We start from the raw sequence: 23184 nt of genomic DNA, 5'->3' as shown, positions 1-23184 counted from the left end.
TGGAGAGAAGGAACTTTGATTCCCAGTTAATCCCTGATGGCAGACAGGAAACCACTGCATGTAGTTCACGGCCTAAAAGATGACCCATTCGTCATGGTCTCTCTGTAGTCTCGGGACTGTGTCCCCTGCCACTTCTCCTAGAACTGAAAGAGCAGAGAAGTAACCAGTGCTCATGGGCCCAGATGAGCTTGTATCCACAGAAGCCCAAAATGGTAAGGGAATGTAGTCACTGGTTGGGAAGAAAAGAACAAGATACCCCAGACTGCCTTTTGCTCTGCTGAGGATTTTTCTTGACAGCATCCTCTTGTCCGCTGGGGATAGGATCTCTTATACTATAGGATTCCAGAGGCTACCAATAATTTTATAGCCACCAAAACCAAATCTTGTGAGCAAAATCCAATAATGGCCAGTGAGGAATTTTAAGTTGGCATTCATGGTTCATTGAGAACAGGGGCCAGAGTCTTCCGTGTGAATACAAAGGTGACTCCTATGGAGCACAGAACAGGGTATAGCATGATCTTTGGAGTCAAACCAAACAATCACACCCACGTGGAGATGTCCTGTCAGTCTACTTGGGGCGTATCCTCGAGTATGAGGAATGACCATTTATGGCGGCTGACATCCTATATGGTCTGTTCTTCCACTGGAGTCCCCCACACTAGGATGGCCTCTCTGCCATTTTTAGTGTGGTCCGCCTGCCTGACCTAGTTATAAAGGAGTTTTCATGCTGTACCCAATACAGCTGTCTTTTAGGATCTTGCCATCATTGTCACCCCTGTTGGCTATTCCAGCTCCTCTGTTGTCAGGAATATGCCACCTCTTCTACCACCGCTGATTCCCCACCCCCTGTCCCTGCTGTGTGGAGGCCCCTTGGCAGCAGTAGAAATGAAGTCAGGTGCATGGTCATCTTTGCAGTGGAATCATTCCTGGTCCTTAGTGTTCACCACACAGAGATTCTTCGGACCCTGGTTGTCTGTCCAGTGGAATCGGCAGAGTGGCTCCCATGTAACCCATGGCTGAAAAGATGGTGGCAGTTTAGGGACCTGGACTGTGCTCAGAAGCACCTTTTCACTAACAAACAGTAGCAAATTACCTGGCATCTTGGTGTATTCAGCGTCTGGAGCATGTCCTTGCTGGGCCCTCCTGTATATCTCTATGTGTACTTCTTCCTGAGGCACTTGTAATCCTAGAGTCAAATCTCTAATGTCAAAGGATGAACCTTGGGCCACTTGGGCTGTATGTGTGAACCAGAGGTGACTATACCTCTGCCTCCTCCAGGCATTGATCCAAACCCCCCAACTCCCTCGTGCCCCTGAAACCCACTGGAGAGACCAACTGTTCCATCCCCAGAGTTTGGCTGTCGAGTGATATGGTTGCCTCTGGACTTTGCTTGATGGTATGCATCTGTCCACCCTCTGGCCTCCCGCTTCCTTGAGTGGAATGATCCCTACTGGTAAATCCCAAGGGCTCTTTGTAGTAACCACTGGATCCCAGAGTCAATGCCAGGGGACCCGCTGAGGTCGCCTCCCCCCACTTGTTTCTTGGCAACAAATAAACCTCTTAGCTTTGTAGAAATGGAGTAGATGAAACTGAAGTTCAGCTTCCTAAGGAAGCCAGCCTAGCCATCTGCTGATTCCAAATGGCCCCAGACTGTATCCAGCTCACACTGAGGTCATTCCCCACGTGGAGCAGGAACCTGTCCAAATGGATGCACCAAGTGAGATTGCCTGTGTGTAGGAAGGAGGCCTAGGGTACCTTCTTCCAAAAAGCAGATCTCTCAAGAGAACACACCAACATAAAGATGCTCTGCTTAATTACAACTGCAGAGACACATTCATTCTATGAACACTCCCTAAGCACCGTACTTGGGATCTTCGCACCTTCCCAAATATAATAAAAACATTGTAAAACCAATAAAGTGTAAATACTGACCTGCGGATCCTGCCTGTGATCCTATCACAATATATTTGCTAAAACTAAAATGACCCAGGGCTCATGGTAATCATGGAGCCACAGGAGTGGGAGAGGGGATCAGACCACACATGCAACCTCATGCCACTGATGCATGTTTTGGGATCACTTTTTCCCTCTTCCCAAGTTGGCTCACTTGAAGATGCAGAAAGGAATCTTTCTGCCCTGCATAGATAACTTGCCCTCTGCATTCATCCAACAAAACCTCAAAATTCCTACATCTCTTTCCCCTCCAGAAGGGCTGTGGGGGCTGCCCTCTATTCTGATCCACCCACCTCCTGGCTACCCAGATGCCCGGCTGGGTCCTCAGCTGCTGCATCTGTTGGTGAGGCCATAAATCAGAGGCAGGGTCAGGCCTGGTCAGCTTTCTGATGGAATTAGACTAACGAATGGGGAGTGGGGTGTTTAGATTAGTCTTGGCTCTGGAGCTGAATGAGGAAGGCTGGTACTTCTTGATAAACTCAGCACCAATACATCCTGGGTCAGCAATTATGGTTTAAAGATCCCTTGGTAGGGGCCGAGGTGGAACCTCCTTGAGCAGCTGTGTCCACCTGAATAGCCCTGCCATGACTGAGAGGTGGGTGAGATGTGAAAGCCAGAGAGGGTCAGCAGCAGATGACATGAGGTACCTGCCAGTGCAGAGCACTGCCCCCTCATGTGCCCTGTGCACGAGCTGAGGTACTCAGCAGTGGTAAAGGGGTGAACTGGATGTGGACAGGGGAGATTTAGATTATAATCCAAGCCTGAGGATATCTGCACAAACACCTGGGGGATGCTCCAGAGCAAGGCTCATTTGAGCAATGCCATATTAGGCACAAATGAGCCAGGCTCCAAGTCCCTTCTGTGCTCAACCATGGGCTGGGGTGACCTAAGAAGCTCATGGTGACACTGCCAGTGCTATGATAGATCCCAAAGGTGCCGTAGACGGGTACAGTCCAACCATTGAATACTGACTTTCTCTTTGAATAAAAGCCTGGGACCTGTGGGACTGCCATATGGACATCTTCCTCCCTGCTCCAGAATCCAGGCTCACTGGAGAGTCTGATGCATCCATATATGTCCACTTAACCTGCATGTCACTCTTGGGAATCTTCTCGGTCTGTGGACTTGGCGGCAGGGCCTTTTCTGTGATCCTTGGGGCAGTCGGAGCACGAGGGGAATTGAATGGCCTATTCAATGTGTGGGTGATGTTCAGGCAATTGATACAAAGAGCATCCCAGCTTTAAAACCACCAATATAAGGTGTAGGGGACAACATGACCTTTTTTGGATAAATGATCAGGGAGGTGAAGTTAAAAATTCCTGAGATCACAAAGCAAGTAAGAGAATAACCTTCAGACTCAGATCTGTCTGACCTTAAACCATACTTTCAATGCTACTTTTGACCATCTTCAGGATGTTCTTCCCCAACTGCAGGGAGGTCACTCAATCCCATGTTCACACAGAAAGTACCCAGGCCTCCCCAGCATGGATCCCTAACTGCCTACAAGACACGAATGACCCCACACTGCGGGGGCAGATCACTCATTATATCTGTTCAGCAACCGAGTAGCAGATACAGGGGTGTGTAGAAAAGCATATGTGCTTTCTAAAAGCTGTGAGTCGGGGGCACTTATCACAACAGCCCTGAGATAGATCAGGATGGTTTAGCTTCTGAGCTTTTATTTTCTCAGCTGTAAAATGGGGATAAGGAGCTGGGGGAGTCTATGCTGGAAATCCTGTGGATTTCCACCCTGACCTTCAATCTTCAGCCACGCCAAAGCTGCCTGCAAGACCAAGTGTCAGACCAGTGTCCTGTATCTGGGCACCAAGGCTTCTCGGCTCTAGTGCTCCCCAGTCAAGCATACAAAGGGGACCCTTGTGCTGGCTCAGACCACACAGCAGGTCCTCTTTCTCCTCCACAATGAAGTCCCTGTGAACACGGGCATCTTGCCATGTTCCAGATGGCCAGCCCCTCTCCTCATGCGTCACTGAACAATCCTCCATGTTTCATGGTCCTGTCCATTAAAAGTCTGTTGCTTAAACAAAGCAGAGGCCTCTGGCTGGAACTGCTACGGGTAATCTGCAGGCTCTGCACTGAGAAGCACGGGAGATATGTCCACAGACCGAGGAAATTCCCAAGAATGAAATGGGACATCACCAAGTGAACTAGGTAATGGCTGGCCAGGGGCCGAGGGTGTCCATCTTAGATCCTTCGGTTCCTTTGGAGAGATGCTAATGTGCTCCTTGGGCCACTGGGAGGCCAGGATCTCGCCATCCTGAGATCCACAGAAAGGTAGAGATACACAAGAATCAGGCACTGACCGTTGCTAATGGCTGTGGGTCTGGAGTTAGTCCAGCTCTGCTGCTTTGTTATGAAACCTGGTCTGATCTGAAAAAATGGGAACCAATTTCAGCATTAAGCACTCGTGGGGACCCACATCATTGTGCCCAGTGCTCAGAGCACCAAGCACACAGAAGCCCTGGATCCACTGTGAAGCCTGCAACACTGGCCTGCAGTCACTACCGTTTCCATGGATGGTGACACTGGGAGTGTTGGGTTTTCTCAGGGGACTGGCATCAAGGCAGAGGCTACAAGGGCTGCCTTGGGCTCAACTCCCTGGGGAAGGCCAGGAAGCAGACCTGATGTTCCCCATTAACTCAGGGTACCTCCGAGCCAAGAGTGCCTCTCTACGGAAGAGTCCTGCATGGGGCAGAAGAGCCTCACCATGTTCAGCCTGTGACTTGGGGCTGCCCAGGAAGAGCCCAGCTCAGCCTGGAAGAAGAGATTGACCCTAGAATCTCAGCTAATGGCATTTCTGCAACTAAATAGAAAGATGATTTTTTTCTTTAAATAAAAAAAATGACCCAAAACATGTTTTGAAACATGTGTACACTGAGGGACAGGCTCAAGCTAATGCATTTCTCTGGCTTTCTTGATTTCTGTGATAAGAAAGAAAAATTGACTCTAGGCAATTTTCCAGAATGCGATACTTTGTTAACAGACTTTTTCATGTGATACAACAGATCTCCTGAACTTGTTCTTATCTGACATTTTGTATTTGACCAACATCCCTCCAACCACACCACCCGTTAGCGAACATTCTACCCTACTTCTGAGGTCAACATTTTTAGGATCTACATGTGAGATCCCTTTGGGAGGGATCTGGGAGGTTCACCTGACTGCTCTCCAGCATGTGTGCTAAGAAGGGGGTAGCTGTACCCCAGTCTTCCTGCTCTCCATGCTGGGGTTATGAGGGGGAGGGGAATTCATGTCCTCCAAGGGGAGGACAGAAGGCACAATCACTAGGATTTACTAGATTCCGGCTGTCAATCCCTGTCTCCATGGCTTCCCCTCCTATCTAGACCAGATCTGTTTGACTTCTGGCCTGTGTCAGATAGCCAGTGTCTCACTTTCAACAGAGTTCAGCCCGCAGAGATGAGGCAGGACCTCAGGGTGGGAGGGAGCGGTGGGACAGCTAGTCTCCAGTATCAGGAGCTTTGCCCTTTCTCAGTCCCTTCTTAAGATTCTGTAGTAAGATGCAAACCTGGGGGACCCAAGGGGAACTTCTGTAGTATCTGAATGCAGGCCCGTGGCAGACGGGCTGGGGCATGTGCTAGGATTGTGGACTTCCAGCCAATTTCACGTCCCTGCTCTGCCACTGAGCAGCTGAATGTTTTAAGAGAACAGGGTGAAGTTCCCTAACCCTTCACCTCAACTCCCCCACCTGTGACATGGGGTTGGTGGAACCAGCCAGTGAGCTATTAAGGATTAGATGCATGACAGAGGCTTCATGTGGTAAATAGAAATGGGAGGCTGCATTGTACAATCAAGACCTGCCAGTCAAACCACCCAACTGTCCCCTCAGGACAATTCATCGCAATTTGATGGCCTGATCATCACCCTGTTCTGCCTGCGGGGGGCCAGTGGATGTCTAGCCCACTGCTTTCTAAAGGGGCTCAAAACACGTGGGCAGACCAGGCATCTTGCTCGCACCCCAGGGCTGCAGTCTTGCTCCTGAGTGTGGATGCTGGCCTCGGCCACTCTACCCCCAAGTGAAATTAACCCTGGACTTTCTCGGGATGGCTACAGACATTCTATTTAAACCTTCCTATGACAGGAATGAATTGGGGATGACATAAGTGCACATCAAGAGGGGGTGACTTAAGGGTCCACCCACACCCCGGGCTGGCGCACAGCCAGTGAATGAGGCTGGACAGGTGCCCGTGTGGACTGAGCTCTGTAACGCTCTGAGTGAATCTCTGCATGCAGGGTGGGCTACATCCCCCCGACAAATGCAAAGCAATCGAAGGTGTGTATTTACATATCTGTAGGAAACAGAGGTCTAGAACGGGGCAGATGGGAGTCTGCTATCCAGAGCTGTGGCCACTAGCGATGTGGACAAGTGAACGCTCAAAGTGTAGCCAGTGTCACTGGGAAACCCAATGCTTCTCTTGTGGTTCACTGACTTTGAAACTGCACTGCTGCCTGACAGGTGCCGACTTGGGTGGTGTAGGGAGGCAGGTCCAGAAGGCGACAGAGGATGGACGGCCAGGGGGAACTGTTTTCTTGTGGCCTGGCTTAAGAAATAAAACCCTGTATTGTACTAGAAATATTCTCCAAAAGCGCTGGCTGTCTCTGGGCTCCACATGTGGGAACCTCCATGGGGACAGGAAGGCCGAGCCCATAGGAGCAGGGTGGGCTCCAGTCCTGTTGCTGTGGGGCCTCCGCAGGTGTCTGAAGACTGCAGGGTGCTTTGGCCAGAGACCCAGCTGCATTCTGTTGAAGTGTGGCAGAGACTCTGTTGCCTGAGGCCCCTTCTAGTACCTCTATGAAAACCTATGGGGAAGGGCCACCTGCCACCTTGACCCATGTGTCCTTCCCAGAACCTCCTTGTCTTGGGAGGCCAAAGAGGTTTCCCTACTTCCATTTTTAACTGCAAAAACATTAAAAAAAACTAGGAAACTCCCCACCCTGAGCTTCGAGAAATGGATCTTGCCAATGTGACATGAGGGCTTCTGAAATGCACCTGACTGTTCTACTGGGTGGGAGCTGGCCAAGGTCACTGCCCTTGGAGAGCCTCATAGAGTACCATGGAGCCTGGGGAACCCAGATTGTGTATTATCTCTACATTTTTGTGTCCTCACTATAAGCACTTGGGGGAATCCTTTCTCATGAGTTGCTCTGAGCCTGTTTATCTGCCAATTCTGAGTATCAGTAAGAATTGAGTGGTGTTAAAATTCAAAACATCAAGTGAGACCTGATACTTCATGATGACTGTCATTTCCTGACTACCACCCTCCTACCCAGAGCGCCAAAGATTCCTGACTCACATCTTCTGGGAAGTCCCCCAGTTGTAGACACCCGTGGTACCTTTTGATGCCTCTCCCTTTGGGCTTGAGTATCGCTGAGTCCTTGAGGTCCAAGAAGGAAACGGTCATCTGAAATCTCTGCCTGGGGTCTGATTCCTAAGTGCTCTGAGTAGCGGCCTCTTCTGAAAGCCTGGTGACAGTATCCCAAGTCCCAGACTAGATGAAGGGACGGAGTAAGAAGCACCAATTTGAGAAGCGGGTGCTGCTGTGCTTCTGTGGAATGGTCCTCTTGGAAGAGGAGATAGAAACTTGACTCTGCTTAAAAAATGAAATAAAATGGACTCGATGTCAACCCAGCTGCCTTAGTGCTGATGAGGCCTGGTGTCCTGGTATCTGGTGGGAGGGGAGGGAGGGGGCACCCAGAATGGTGGGCCATGGACCACAGAGCCATGCACTCAAACCTGAATGGCATCAGCACCTCTAACTCTGGGCCAGCCCTCGCCCCCGCCCTCACCCCAGCCCTCGTCCCAGCCCTGCAGGGCCTGGGGTCTCCGTAAAAGGGACTCGGTAACTGTTCATGGAGGTCCTACTGCCTGGACACTTCCTATTCTAGTTGGTTGATGCCTCAGTCCTGCTCATTTGCATCCCAAAGTGCCCTTCCCCAGAGGGTATACATAAGGCAGCTTTGCAATTGGGAACTAGGTTTAAAGTCCTAGAAATGCAGCGACCTATTTCTGAAGACCTATTACAGCCCCTAGAAACAGGCTTACATACCTTTGTTCGCCTCTGAGCCCCATTTCCACACCCTGTAAAATGGGGGCACTGGTATGTATCTCATGGGCTTGTTCTAAGGGTCAAATGAGCCAGGATGTGTCGGGCTCTGAGAACAGCACCTGGCATGTCATGTCACAGACGCTTTCCTCGAGGTCCTGCGGAGTCATCAAAGGTCTCCTGGAGGAAGGATCTATTCAGTGTCAACTGCAGGCTGAAAAGGAAGCAGGGCCGCTGGTCCCCGTGCTTCAGGGTCACAGCAAGTGCAGCCTGGATTGTCAGCCTAGGCGTTTGGACTCCAGTCTTGGCATTGGTACCGAGTTGAATGTGGTGGTAGCTGATCTGATAGTCACTGGGGACACGATGGCCGTCATCTTTGAAGGTGACTCTTCTTGGGCAACATCAACGCTATTCACGATTTTAAAGGAACCCATTTGGATGACAACTCACTTATTAGCACACAACTAGATGGTCTATGAAGATGGGTGGGCCAGTACCTAAGCTCTTCTGATAACTAGAAAACCCAGGGGAGAGTTGATCCCAGGAGCCCTTAGCCAGTCACCAACCATCACAGGAACAGGTGTTGGATTTACTGTGTGGCAGGTGCCTCAGCCTGTTGGCAGACATTGGAATCTCTGAGCCTCAGCTTCTTCATCTGTAAAGTGGGTCAGAATGGACTTGAGGATCTGGAGTCCTCCTGCCTGTGAGGGCCACGCAGTGGCGGAGGCAGAGCTAGAGTCTGAGCTCTGGTGTCTGGCCAAGGGCGATGCCTCCAGCCACCTTGTCCTAAGCCCTCTGGGGACACACATCCTCCGGCCCTCCACCTCTATCTGTCCTTTGACAGCCAAGTGCACTGTGAGGCCAGTCAGGATGGCCGCCTCCTGCAGAAGTGGCAGTGTGTGATTCCTTCCCCACCCCCTGGACTGGGGCAGTGTCACGGGTAGGGGACTTCAGTAATAACCAGAGAAGGGGAGACTCTGGTTCCCAAATAAACAAACTCATGAGTGATGAGGGGACCCTCTGTTCCCGCCCCACCCAGGCAGCTGTCCTGCCAGCCCCACGTGCATGCCCCTCCAGGAGGGGGACAAACACCAGCAGGACCCACTTCAAAAGGCTCCCGGGCCTCGAGGAGGGGCAGCTGCTGGTGATGGAACCCGTGTTCTGGGAGCTGGCCAGAATGGAGGCTGGGGTGGCCTCTGCAGCAGGTGGCCCTGAGCAGCCCAAATACATCAGCGTGGAGCCCTCAAAAGCCCAGAGACCGAGAGCAGGAAAAATAAATAATTCACTTATCTCTGACCAAGTTTCTCCTTTGATCTCGCCACCCGATCGCTCTTCCCCGACGCCTACAATGGTTTTTCTTTCCTCACTACTTTCCCTTAAACCTTCTCTTAAAAACCTTTCCTCCTCCTCTGTTTGATTTATGTCCCAAACAGCTCTGGAAGCCTGACGTCCCCTGATGAATTGTTGGGGTTGTTCTGTTCTGAGATCCTGAGCTGGCTGGGCAGGGGGCAGGGCATAGGTGGGATGGCATCCTCTAAAGAGGCAAGGACGTGGCCCTGCCAAGAGACATGCCATGTAGACACGTGTGAACATGCGTGTAGAGGCATGTTGCTGTGGGCACAAACACGTTCCCAAAGCTTGGGCTGCCCCCTGCTCCTACGAGTCTGTGTGTTCGGAACCCACATAGGGATGAGGAGAAAGATCCTCTCTGCCCGCCCCTCCTCACTGGAGGGTGATCCATTAAAAAAAAATCACATGCTGACTATGTCCAGAGCTCTGGGACCCTAGATGGCCATCGTGACTGGGCCACAGCAGAATAGCTACTGTCCAGAGCAAGATCATGCCAAGGTCAAAGGCTCTGGGCCAGACTGCCCAGTCTCAAGTTGTAGCTCGGCCATTCACTAGCTATGTGACCTTAGCTTAAGAGAAAGGCTTAACCTCTGGGCCCCAGTTTCCCATATGTAAAGTAGGGTAAGAAGGCCTCTGTCATGGGATTAAATGAGCTAACACTGAAAGCACATACTAGCCTCCACGGAGTGCCAAGCACTTTTCTCACCTGTTAGCAGGAAAGACAGACAGAAAAAGCCCAAGGAATGGCTAACAGAAATATGTAAGCTAGTCAGAAGCCTCAAGAGCCTGAGAGTAAAATCAATTTGTAGGTGCAAAGGTCCTGGGGCTGAATTATTCAAGGAATTAAAATCTACCATCAGTGCGTGGAAACTCAAAATGCAGGAAGCACAATGAGACTAGAGCTGCTGGTAGCAGAGTCTTGGATGCTAATGGGAGTTTGGTCTTTGCCCATGTGGCATTGGGGAGCCCTTGGGGGGTTAATGCGGAGAAGTGGGGAGAGGACATTTAGAAGACCTGAGTGGCTAGTCCTGGGAATGGGGACTGGAGAAGAGGCTGGGAAGGCAGGAGATGGTTGGAGTTGTCAAGATGGGAGAGGACAGGGGCTTGGGGGAGCATGGCTGCTCCCCTCTCTGCTTAACAGACAGCAGTGGGGGGCTGTGGGAGGAACTCTACCAGAGTTCAGGAGCCTCGTGGAGGAAAAGTCGAGGCAGCCTCCCAAGTCTGAGCATCTGGTGCTCGGTACCCCTGGCTGCAAGGAGGGTGGCAGTGCTCTTGGTTGTGCCAGGAAGCGCAGGTAATCCTGGAGGGGCCGAGCTCGTCTTGCACGCCTAAGCAGACCAAGGATGGATGGCCAGACAGAGCGATGACCAGGCTCCCTGAGCGGTCTATCGGACTCACATGGGTTGGTGGCGAGACACACTGGATGGGAACCGAGGACAGGGGCTGGCATCAGGCACAGCTTCCTGGGAAGGCTGCTGAAGACTCTTGCCTCAGGTGGGGACTTTACCTGAGTGACTCCTTGATCACCGACACCTCCATTCTGTGGTTATCTAGGACACAGCAACCATGGACCTCCCCTTGTCCGTCTTGGTCTCGGTCACTCTGCTGGGCTTGCTAGCCCTTCAATCCTCCTCCACTGTGGCCCTTCCCTGATCCAGAATCGAGCAGGCCATGTAGTTTGGTTCTTCTAACTGGATTCTTACTCTATCCTAAGAATGGGCCAGGACGCGTCCTTCAACCTTGGACTTGGTGGTTTCCAGCTTGCGATTACAAGGAGCAAAGTTGCCAAGCTCATCCTCGGCCATGTCTGTGGTGCAGTGGGTGGAATTGCAGCCCGAGGTGTAGATACCTTCACGTTGATCTCGGGGACTGTCATCAACCTGGTCTGAGTGGTGTAGATGTTCCCAACAAGAGTGCCCGAGGACCCCTGCAGGTCCAAACCTCTGACAAGATCTGCCTACCTAGGAATGGCTTGTTTCCACATTCCAGAATGTTCTAAAATTCCTTAAGTTCTTTCATGTTCATTTGATCCTCAAACTTATCCCTTGAGGGGAGAGGGTGGTGGGACACCCGTGCTTCGTGGATAAGCAAACTTAGGCTCACATAAGTCTCACCCGTGGGACGGGGCCGTACCAGACCTTGTCCCCTCTGAACTTGGTGCCACATTACCTCCAAGATCAGAATTTCCTCCACTGTTTCTGAGGCTTCCCCTCCCCGCCGCAGCGTAGAGCGGCACCTGCCCCAGTTGGGGAATAGCTTTCCCTGTAGCCATCCTAAAAGCTCGTGGCCTTGTGGTTTCTATAATTCCAGACCGTGCCAAGGTCAGCCTCCAACTTAAGGGTACAGGCTGCTTAGAGCTTAGAATGGGACCGAGTGGTCCAATGCTGTCACCCAGGGAACATCTCTCGACCTTGCTGAGCCTGTTTTGGTCCCTCTGAAGATGGGAACAGAGAGCACTTGACTGGAGCTCTGGGGAAGATGGGATGAGCTCATGACACATGGCATCTGACACCTCTATTAAGACTTCTAGAACATGCAGAATAGCGCCATCTGCTCCCACCCCAGGAAACAGAACACATCTAGGAAATCTAGTTCGAGCAGAAAGATGCAAAGACTCACGAATTGTGGTTCTGTGTAACTCAGAAATCCACAGCCCAAAGGTTGAAGACTCTGCGTGGGGAGGCGGCTAAGGGACCACTTAGAGCGTGGCCTGTCCCTGTCTCGGTGGCTCGGGATCCACACTTCCTGCCTGCCAGTGCATCAGGCAAGAATAAAATCCCAAATGGAAGATAATCCAATCCAAGGACAAGATAGATCCTCAGTGCAAAACCACTCCATAGCTGACCCAATACGCTGGCTACATGCTCCCGGGAGCCCAGGGCTCCTTAGCTGGTGCTTTGCACCTTAGCAGTTGACATAGGCTTGGGAACCCTCTGGGGTCAGAAGGAAGGACAGGTGGACTTCTCCAGGCTGTACCCCCACTCCCAGCACAGCTCACACGCAGGGTGCACCCTCAAAGCCCACTTCCTTTTCCTGCAATGGATTCCACCAGACACGGAACCCCAAATGGACCCGCTGCGGCATGCGAGCCTATGTAAGGCCCACGCAAAGATGTAAACGGGGACGTGAGGTCGAGAAAGTGGGTGAAGCAGCTCACCACAAAGTCAAGTTGGAAAGCCAAACCTAAACCTGGCTAAGATGAAGGATATTGATTGCGGTCTCTTCCTCTTTGCTCCTAGCAGACCCCCTAGGTACAAAGGGCTGGGTGTCTTGGAACTAAGGGAGCCAGAGGCTAAGATGGGAGATCTCAGCAAGAGGCCCCCAGTCACCATTCTAGCTTATACCCAAGCAGGGACCCCCATGCCACTCTGCCCTTGGGGCTTCAGACTGAGCCCAATGGCCAAGCTCTGACTCCCCTCAGCACGCTCTGTCGAGAGCACAGACAGTTTAGCTTCCGGCACTCCCTGGTGTGGCTTCCTGTGGGAGAAGCCCCTCTCCCTCCCTGACTCGGGTAGTGGGGGCAGCCACTGTCCTGTAGTTACTCCGAGTGTGGTTCCTCTCTGTCCAGTTTGCACCAGCCTCGAAGTGCCCCTGAGGTTTCTAGGGGAACTTGGAGGTTGTCTAGACTTTTGGAAAAGGAAGCAGTTATGGGACGTGTGATCCCTGGGGTATGCCCCCGTGGAGCATCGGAAATGGTGCAGGGGTTGGCCAGAGCGACTTCTGTCAGGGTCCAGCTGACTGGTCTGCACAATCGAGGATGTGAACTGTGGCCTACAAGTGTCTCCTGCAGAACTCCTCCTGAACATCTCTCCCTGAGCCTCATTCTTCATCTCCTGGGAGATGGTGATGGGAGTCCCCTTTCATGGGCCATTGAGATCTAGTAACTTCAGATGGCAAAGGGCTTGGGACAATCCATGATTCTGGCCAATCCCTAAAGCAGCTGAGTTAGTGACGGGCATATTGTCTCCTCTCCCCCTCCCTCCAGGTGACTTCTCCGCCCCCTTCAGATTCCACCCTGTTTTTCCTTCCTTTCCATCCCCTGGTGAAGAAAGGACCCCATTGGAGGAGGCCCAGCCCATCTGTTTTAAAATTCAGGGAAAGATGCCAAAGGCCTCCCCAGCTGGGGCCTCGCTGCCTCTGATAAGGAGGACGGGGTGAATTCTGAAAATTAAACAAATCCTGGTGTCTTTGAAAGGTCACTTGGCTCTGAGGTCGGCCGTCCCACCCCAGACAGACTGCGGGGACGCCAGCCGGAAGGAGGGAGGGTCAGGAACAGATGAGACCAAAGGAGAGGAGGCCCGAGAGGAGGCCCAGATGTGACTCCCACAGGTGAGAGGCCTGTGAGCCGAGGGAGGGGCCTCTCCTGAAGCTGGCCATCCCCAGGCTCCTTTGCAGAACCCACAAGGTGCCAGAGTCTGGGGACAGTGTCCCTCCCTGGAAGTACCCACCTTCCGGGGCAAAGCCAGCGCTCTCCTCCCTGCTGACAGCAGATGGGAATTTGTGTCTGGGGCATGGAGTCCGTCCAGGGCTCTGCTGACCCTGCTTGGGCCTGCTCCTTCCCTCGGGAGCTGAGGGACACTAGCAACCAGTCACGTCTAGATGTGTACGCGCCCCGGAATGCACACAGCAGTAGGGCCATGGGACGTTTGCCAACGGCTTTGCCCCTGTGTGTGTGGCAGGCCATCTGGGCCACTGGGAACCCGATGAGCCCAGGAGGAAAGAGGACCCACCAGGAGTCTGAGAAGGATGCCAAGCTTTGAAAACGTGCCCAGGAAACGTGGCCTGGACCACTAAGCCACGTATGGGCCTCGTCTCACTCCTTAAAGCGGCTCAGTTAGTGATGGACGCTCTGGTCAGATGTCGCATGTCCATAGTCGGAGGTGTTGGATCCCAGCTGTTCCACCCACAGCTGGGGAGCTTCGACTCATCCTTGCCCTAAGTCTCTGCTCCTGATGGCTACCCGTTGCTGCTCCCTGTCTCACACTTATGTCCTCATGAAGGGCCTCTGGAAATGGCTGGTGGAGTCGAGCCCCTACCCTTCCCTGGGTGTACAGAAAGGGTGGTTTGTCCAATCGGCGGGGTGCCACCAAGTTCTGCACCTCCTGGTTTTTCTCTATGGCATAAAGTCTTCTCATGTGGCTGAGACGTGAGATTTGGACGTGGCATCCGAAAATGTGCAGTCCAGCCGGCGAGGTGATGTCGCCAGGGAGTCGGCCCCTCCTGGCATCATCTAACTTTGGTCTTCGGACTTGATAGAAAGGGGGCAACCGGCAGCACTGATGCCCACCGATTCTATCCGGAGGACTCACGGGCCCGAGTCGGCCTGGGTGGGAATCCCGGCTCAGCCACTGTGACCTCAGACAAGTTGCTTCATTTCCCTAAACTCCCATATAAAGGGGCCTGGTGGTAACAGCCACCTCACTGGGTAGCTGTGAGGTATCGAGAAAGCAGACCCAGCAGGTCAATCTCTTAGTCATTCTGTAATGTCCACCTGTGACAATCAACTTGGAGGCTCATGTATTTTGACTTGGCTTTGGAGGTTTCCAGTGTGATTGGCTCCTCCTGGGCTTTGTCAGGCTGCCAAGTTCCGGATTTCTCAGCTGGGATGCAAACCTGCCACGTGGGCAGAGTTCCCCTGGGTTGCTCAAGGTCACTCTTGGGGGTACTTGGGATGCAAGAGGAACTTTCACACTATGCTGCTTACATTTTTCACTGCACTGTGAGTGAAAACAGTCCTTTGACTCTGAACACTTGGCAAGAATTGACATAAGCTTGTGAGATCTGGGGGTCAGAATGCAGTGGTTATTGGAAAGCGAGGATGACTATTGCAGATCAAGCCAACGTAGGATGACTCCAGCCCTGGAAATAGGCGCGAGGAGCTTCACGTGTCTTGTAGATCTTTAGTACCCAGAGGATGCTTTTAAAGTTGTCAATCCTTTGGGATCTGACATTCAAACCTTTACCTGCAGATTAGAGGCTGAGGGGTCATAGGAAGGGGGTGGTAAGCCTGTCCCTTTTAGCTTCCTGGGTCGATTCATGGAGAAATGGAGGAGGCCTTGATCAAATCCCAGGTTTATATCTGAGGCACCATGGAAAAAACAGCTGTGTGAAGTCACAACCTGGTTCCAGATCTTGGCCCTGCTGAAGGACAGAAGAGGCTGACACCTGAGGAACTTTCTGGAAGCAGGTTTATTGGCTGCAGCCCACCGTCCAGAGTGCATGCCTGAAACATTCTCTGGATAGAGATTTTGGAAATTCTCTGACCTTTATCCCATGGAGGCAGTGGGGAGGGCATTCACATAACAAGTTTCTCTGTTCCATTTCCTAGACCAGACACGGATTTCGCAAGTCTTACTTTTTTTTTTTTTTTTTTTTTTAATCTTTTTGTACAAGTTTGCAGATGGTCCTCAATCCATGAGGATGAAATAATCCTATAAATATCATTTCAAAATACCAACTTCTATCCAAATGGGGAAACCCACCCATGTCACAACTGCAACACTACATTGCCCACCTTCTGAATGATCATGTCTCTACCCAGTCTAGTGTCCACTGCTGAGCATATTGCAGTCTAAAATAGCCTCCTGTATGCACCTGCTATCTCTCAGAGCAAGGGGAGGAGATATGCTCCCCTCTGGAGTCAGGGCTTATCCTGGGCCTTGCTTGAATCAACAGGGTGTGGGGGGGGGGAGTCATGTTCTGAGCCCTTAAGAGAACTTGACAGCTACTGTTGTGCCTTCTAGAAACCCAGAAGCCATGTTGTAAGGAAGCCCAGGCCACTCTGAGGAGGGTCCAGGCAGAGACCCTGCATCTGAATCACCAGCTAAAATATAAGCAGGCAAAGGACTCTAGCTGACCATCACCTGGGATAGAACAACCACCCAGCAGAACCCCGCCCAACACCAGACCCCCACCCCATGAGAAACACTTGGTCGCTGTTGTCTTTGCCCACTGTTCTGAGGTGCGTGGTTATGCAGCAATCATTCTGCTCCTCTCACAGGAGGTAAGCTCCATCACGTGAGGGTTTCGTCTGAATTGACCCACCGTGTCCCTGAGCCTAGCCTGGTCTACCTGGCCCTCGGTAATGGCTCAGAGATGCTGACAACCATTCACATTGGTGTGAGGGCCTCTCCACCAAAGTCACAGCCCCCCTTTGGCTTGGAGACTACCTGTGTTCTTGAATTTTGTCTGGAGTTATCTATTCCTGAATAATCGGGGGCGGCAACAGTGTTGTAGACCAGGTGACCTGGTACGTCCCCACACCTGACCAGGGTCGGCCCCCTTTCCACTGGGTCTCCATCTCCCCCAAGCTCTGGCTACTGTTCTTTCAGTTGGGAGGTGCATGCTTATCCCCACCTGCAGCAGGAACCCTTCAGCTTCTGCTTGGACAAGCAGCTATTCTAGCCACATCTGTCCCCTGTGTGGCTGGGCACCATGGAGGGTGTTTTGTGCTCCCCCTTCCCTACCACCCCAGCCTCACTCGCGAGCTCTGGCCGTGGGCTAGGAGCAAGATGCCCAGCCTCCCGCAGCAGTGGCCTCCCTTATCTCCCCCGTGTTGGAGCTCTGTTCCAACCCCTCCCCCAGGCTGGGCTGACAGGCTCCTAGTTCGCACTTTTCCCAAGCAGTGTCCACTTTGGGAAGGGTGGCGGGGCCCGAGAGCAGCCACTTCCTTTGACAAATGCCAGTGCTGACAGCTAGACACTGTTTTACAAACTCCGGCCCCCACCGCACCCCTGGGGGTTGCTGGGTAGAGCAGGAAGGTGAGGCCATTCTCCAAGGATGGAAACCCGAGTGGGCGTGTGGGTGGACTCTGCCCAGAGGACAGTGCGTTCCAGGCCTGATGGCCATGGTGGGGTCACACCTCTGTGGCCTGGGGTACTGCTCAGGAAGGCTAGCACACCTCTCAGAACGTCACTTTCCTCCTCTGTAAAGTAGAGGTAAGTATCTTGCTGTCTGTCTTGCTAATTCTCCTCAATGGATCACCACGCTCTGTTCACAACAGCCCATGTTTTTCTGTAGGTCAGGCCATGAGCGTTGGTTAGCCAAAGCCTCTGGAACAGGGTCCCGGGAGGCTGCACTCAAGGTGCCAGCTGGGGGCTCATCAGAAGGTTCCACTATGCCATGCGCGGTGGAGGATGCCTGTAATCTCAGCAGCTCGGGAGGCTGAGGCAGAAGGATCGTAAGTTCAAAGCCAGCCTCAGCAAAAGCGAGGCCCTAAGCAACTCATTGAGACCCTGTCTCTAAATAAAATACAAAATAGGGCTGGGGATGTGGTTCAGTGGTCGAGTGCCCCTGAGTTCAATTCCCAGTACCTCTTTAAAAAAAAAAAAAAAAAAAAAACAAAAAAAAAAACCTTTGTGCATAAGTGCTCCAAGCTCCTGAGGTGACTGGCAGGATTGTCTCTCACAGGTTTTAAACTGGGAACCTCAGTTTCCTGCTGACTGCTGGATGGAGGCTGCCTTTGGGTCCTTGACACATGAATGTCGCCAACATGAGCAGCTTCTTTAAAGCCATCAAGGGGAGAGTCTGCTGGCAAACGGACGTCATTGTCGTCTGTAATGAAGTCGTACCCAATCTCTTGGCCATGTGCTGTTGGTGAGAAGTAAATCTCAGGTCCTACTCATACTCAACTAGGAAAGGACTTAGAAGGACGTGAGTGCCACCAGGGACCTTCTTGAAGCCTGTTCACCACACTCCTCGGCTCCTTCATTTGGCTTCCAAATTGAGTAAGTACATTTGGGGGGGGGGATTGTTTCCTGCCAAGCCTGGGTTTTATTTTAATTATAACATCAGGGTCCCTGCAGGAATCGGGGCACACCGGTTTAGTTGATCAGAGCACAAAGGGACAAGTGTTGGAGAGAAGTGCTCTCAGAGGTTTGGTTTATAAATGCGCTCAGCTACTCGGGAGGCTGAGGCTGGAGGACAGCGATTCAAGGCCAGCCTCAGCAACTTGGACCCTACCCCCAAAATGTCAGTCAAGGCACAGGTAACCCTGACATCTAATTGGTGCACAGTGATACTCTGTCCTGGGTGTTCAACAAGAATGTCTGTATATTTGCAGTGGATGATTCTTTTTTTTTTTTCCCTAAAGTCAAATTTTTATTTCAAAGCTTCCTTTTATGGATTCCCCAGTTCTTGTCAAAAACAAACTGGGAACAAAATAGTCCAAGTTTGTTCATTGAATGAACATTCTACCATCTTGTTATGGTGGGTACCCAGGTGCATGCTGGGGACACTTGGAGATGACAATCACTGGTTACTCTGGGTCTGAATCTGAACCTCAGCTGCTCCCTTCCCACCTCCTGGGCCCCTTCGGTCCTGTTCCTTTCTTCCCCAGCCTAAGCCCCCACCTCTTTTTCAATACAGTGTTGGGGGAAAAGGAAGAGTGTTCTGCAGGGGACCCCGGAAGCTCTCCTGCTCTCCCCACAGAGCGTGCTCCTCCCCTGCCCTGTACAAGTCATCTGCCACCTCCTCTCTAGGTGGAGCATGGACCCTCACTCCCCTACTTCAGCAGCTGAAGAGACGACAGGGGAAGCCAAGTAGTGTGTAGGCTGACTCCTGCGAGGAGCTCCATCAGCCATGGAGTGAGAACATGGAATGGCATGGGAGGAGGGGCCACGGGAGCCGCTGCCCCTCTGTTTTGCAGGACCAAGAGCTCTGGAGGAGGATGGCCGCCATGAGGGTCGTGCACCGGTGTGAACGTCCTGAGGCCACGGGACCATGTTTAACAGGATGGAAGAGTTGAGAACATGGGGTGAGCACTGCATCAAGGACCTCATTGTGGGGGCTGTCGGGCTTTGCCGCCACCCATGGCGCGCAGGTCCACGCGGGCTGAGCCCTTTGCTCCAGCAGCTGTCCAGCGCGTCCGTCCATCCCTCCATCCCCGCTCTCATCCATCTTCCAGGCCAGCAGAGCCTGCTCCTCTGTCAGCTGTGCTGACACTGCCCCTCCTCGCCCACTTCTCCCAGCCCACAGACTCCTCTCAGAGCCACCTGCTGCCTGCTATGTAATAACTAATATTGTAATATGTAGAAAGTGATCATCTTTTTCCAAAAAATCTAGGTGTAAATGTTTGAAACAAACATACTGGATAATAGAGGAATACACCCATAGTGGTCATCTCCGGGGAGGGCCAAAGACTTTTCTTTATTCATATTTTAATTGTACAAATAGTGTAGGGAGGCTAGACGATGAACATCGTCTTGCTGAATTCACAAATTCTCTTTCCTGGTCCAGCACCGAGCGTGTCTGACTCATCCTCCTAGCTTGGCTATGGCCCCAAGTGAGTCACATCAGGGCCTTTGCTATGCACTGCCTAGAGCCTGACCTGACATTAAATCTTCATCCCAGTCCAAAGAGAAGTAGCTGTCCCCAGATGCAGAGGGGAAAATGAAGCTCAGCTGTTGAAGGTCACACGGACAGCGGCGTGTGGTGATCGGAACCTCATATTTCAGCTCAAGCAGCACAGGACTAAGCATGGAAAGCAGTACCTCACTCTCACTGCCTTACGATGCAGGTACTGATTGTTTAGTGCACAGACGAGGAAACCAAGGTGTCTAGAGAAGATCTACAAGATACCCAGCCGGTGTACAGTGACGGTGGGGTCTATTATTTCAGATTACATTTCTGGATGACAAGACCCCAAGCTTTTAGATCCATGCTGAAAATCTCCTCCAGGGAGCTGGCAGGCTTCTCTGCAGCGTGCAGGGGGTTCCAGGGCCCTTGGCTGCTCTTGGGTGACTGCTAATGAAGACACGTCCATCCAGGAGGGCACTGCCTGGCCATCCTCCATGGTACCTCGGGTGTGTTCTGGAAGAACTTGGCCTGAGACCAGGATGTGGATGCACGGGATGTGTTGACGGACCATCCCCAGGACAAACAGGTAATGGAGAGGGAGAAGCCCAACAGAGGGGTGACTTCAGAAAGTCCCAGCCTCGGCTGGATCCTGGGGGGAGCTCTGGGATAGGAATGGGCCCCTGGATTATCTGGTCTCCAGGCAAGGACTTGGACTGCTGTGGTGTCCATCAATCAATCACTGCCTGGGGGTCAGCCCAGGACAACTCGAGGTTCCATATATGTCTGTCAGCAAAGGAGTCCAGAGCAATATCCTCTGCTTCAATATCCCACAGGCAATCTCCCAGAGGGTGCCCCTTCTCCTGGGCACCATTGTCCTACCCTGGGACCCAGTACTCCTTATGAATCCAGCCTCCTGCTGTGTGAAATGAGGTGAGTTTCGAATACCATGATTTAAAAAATCAGAAGCTTTCATTCCAGGAGCCTATGACAAGGAGGTCTTAAGTACAAATAGAACTGGCAGCTTGCAGCCACTGGATCCATTGATCCTTAATGTCCCTTTGGCCCATCTCCGGAATTCTACCCTAGGAAGACAGGTGTTATCACAGCACATACTCGATGTGGACAAGGGTGTTGATTGTAGCACATTTCATAACATCAGGAAAGCACATCCTGCTTGTCCCTCCATGAGCAAATCATTGGGGAATAATGACCCGTTCGAGGTGTGGAATAGCATGCAACTATTAAAAAGAACGAGGTCACCTGAAAGCATTCAAGACCTTGTAAGAAAAAACACTGCAGCGTTGATGCTGTGCAAACCAGTTTTTGAAAAGGATAGATCTCATGTGTGCACGTTGTTACAGTCTGGGGGAGAACAGGGGGCTAAGGGGGGTCATAACCTTCTGTATTTTCTTTAAAGACAGACCTTCACAGGTCAGCATTGTGGCTCAGTGGTAGAGCACTTGCCCAGCATGCGTGAGGCACTGGGTTCGATCCCCAGCACCACATAAATGTAAAGGTATTGTGTCCATCTCCAAATAAATATATTAAAGACCTTCACAACTATTCCAGGTTATAAAACTAAGATCTTGAAAAGAGGCCGAGCAGAGCACAAGGTGGGGAGGAGGCAGCTTCAGCCTGGCCACCCCCTCCCTGACTCCTCCACCTGCTTCTCCCAGGTGGGAGTGGCCGGCTTCAGGGCATCAACCCCTCCCCTTGCTCTGCTCCAGGCCCCGCCCCCAGCTGTCCCAGCAGGTCCTCCTGGGACATCTCATATTGACATGGCCCATGCTGCCCAGCCCACCAGCGCTCAGCAGACCTGCTGCCCCGGCCCTGACCCCAGCTCTCCGAGAGGTTGAAAGGCCACAGTGAGATAACCCAGCTCCATCCACCCACCCCCAGAGGATTTGAGAGGTGAAAGAGCCCTGGGCTGCCTGTTCAGGTGCTCTGAAGAGCCCCCATGACGACCGTCCCCAGTACTGAGCACTGGGTACGTGCCAGGCACCATGCTCGGCCCTTTACCACGTCGCAGCCTCTCAACGAAGAGCAGGGACACTGGCACCAGCCCCTGGTGTCTCTGGGCTTGGCCTGCTGTCTGTGAAGTGGGCAAAAAGGCACCTGCATCGCAGGCTTGGAGAAGGGATCTAGTTCACATGTGTGTGCTGTGTCTTCCACCTCCTACCTGCACGGCACCTACTACACACGCTCTTTTCTGTGTGTCTACACCTGCACATGTGGGGACCAGCCAGTCCTTATTAAGCACTTTTGTTAATTTGCCTTTAGCATAGTAAGTAGGTAAGAGCTCTGCGGATGAGCTCCCGCTGGACCTGGTTTGATGAGCTCCAATAATAATAAGGAAGTCCAGCCACCGTGATTGACAGGCTGGGCAAGTTGTCACCCCACTGAAATTCCAGCAGATCTGGGCTCTGACAGCTTCAAAACTCAGTGCAACTTGGATGAATTTCTCCAATGGGAGGAGAGCAGGGGCTAGGCCTGCTGCAGGGCTGGTACTTGGTCCTCCGAAAGGGAGTGCAAGGCCCTGGGTCCATTTCCTGCCCAGGTGCGAGGGCACCCTTTCTATGCTATGGCACCTTACGTGGACTCTGTGAATAGCTGCTGTGGGACGTGTGACCACAGCAGCCCAGCTCACGACCTACACTGCTGGGGACATTGGGAAATGAGCTGAGGTTGGCCAAGGGTGTGTGGGAGATCAACTTCTGGGCCTAAAGAGCCTCGTTTATCTCCTGTGGAGTGGAGGCCTTCGTAGAGTGTCACCTTGCCATAATGAAAATATGACTTAAAATGCCACCGACTGAGGGTGCTGGCTGGGCACTTTATAGGTACCATCTCATCCAACCCCCTATGACCTCGTGAGCGGCCACCTCTTCAAACCCCATTTTTCAGGAAGGAAGGAAGGACGAGCAAGACTGATGACATCCCGGAGCTTGTCCCAGTGTGTCCACACTGCGCCAGGCACCATGCTGAGCTGGACACTCCCCAGTGCTCAGATGGAAAGGCCGAGGGGCACAGAGGTGGAATCACCAGCCCCAGGTCATGGGGACAGTCAGTGGCAGGGCTGGGAGGCCCATCAGAGCCCTCCTGGGCTTCTGGTCTTGCTCCACCCAGGCAAGGGGTGGCTTCTGCTGGAAGAGCACCGGGGACCCCGTGTGGCAAAATGCTGCTGAACCCCAGAGTAGTTCCAACAGAAGCAGGAACCCTGGGCCTTGGGGAGGGAGGTGTGGCAGGAAGGACATCATCCCCCTCCCTCCGCCACCCAGGAGAAGGGGATTCCTTAGGAAAGCAGCGGATTTGCTTCCTCTCATTGGCTCAAGTCAGAAAAGAGAAACAGCAGGAATGTCCAACAAGAGCCTGGCTCACGGACTCATCCAAGGCCATTACACCATGTCTGGGAACACAGGGGTTTGGAAAGAGAACGTTAGGAAAGCGCGGTGGACACACTCCGAGGACAGTCATCCTAAGAAAAAAACGTACGTTTTACCCCTGGCAG

Source organism: Marmota flaviventris, chromosome 1, assembly GCF_047511675.1.
Source record: "Marmota flaviventris isolate mMarFla1 chromosome 1, mMarFla1.hap1, whole genome shotgun sequence".
In the NCBI taxonomy this organism is placed as follows: domain Eukaryota; kingdom Metazoa; phylum Chordata; class Mammalia; order Rodentia; family Sciuridae; genus Marmota; species Marmota flaviventris.
Note: the sequence above shows the minus strand (reverse complement) of the source record.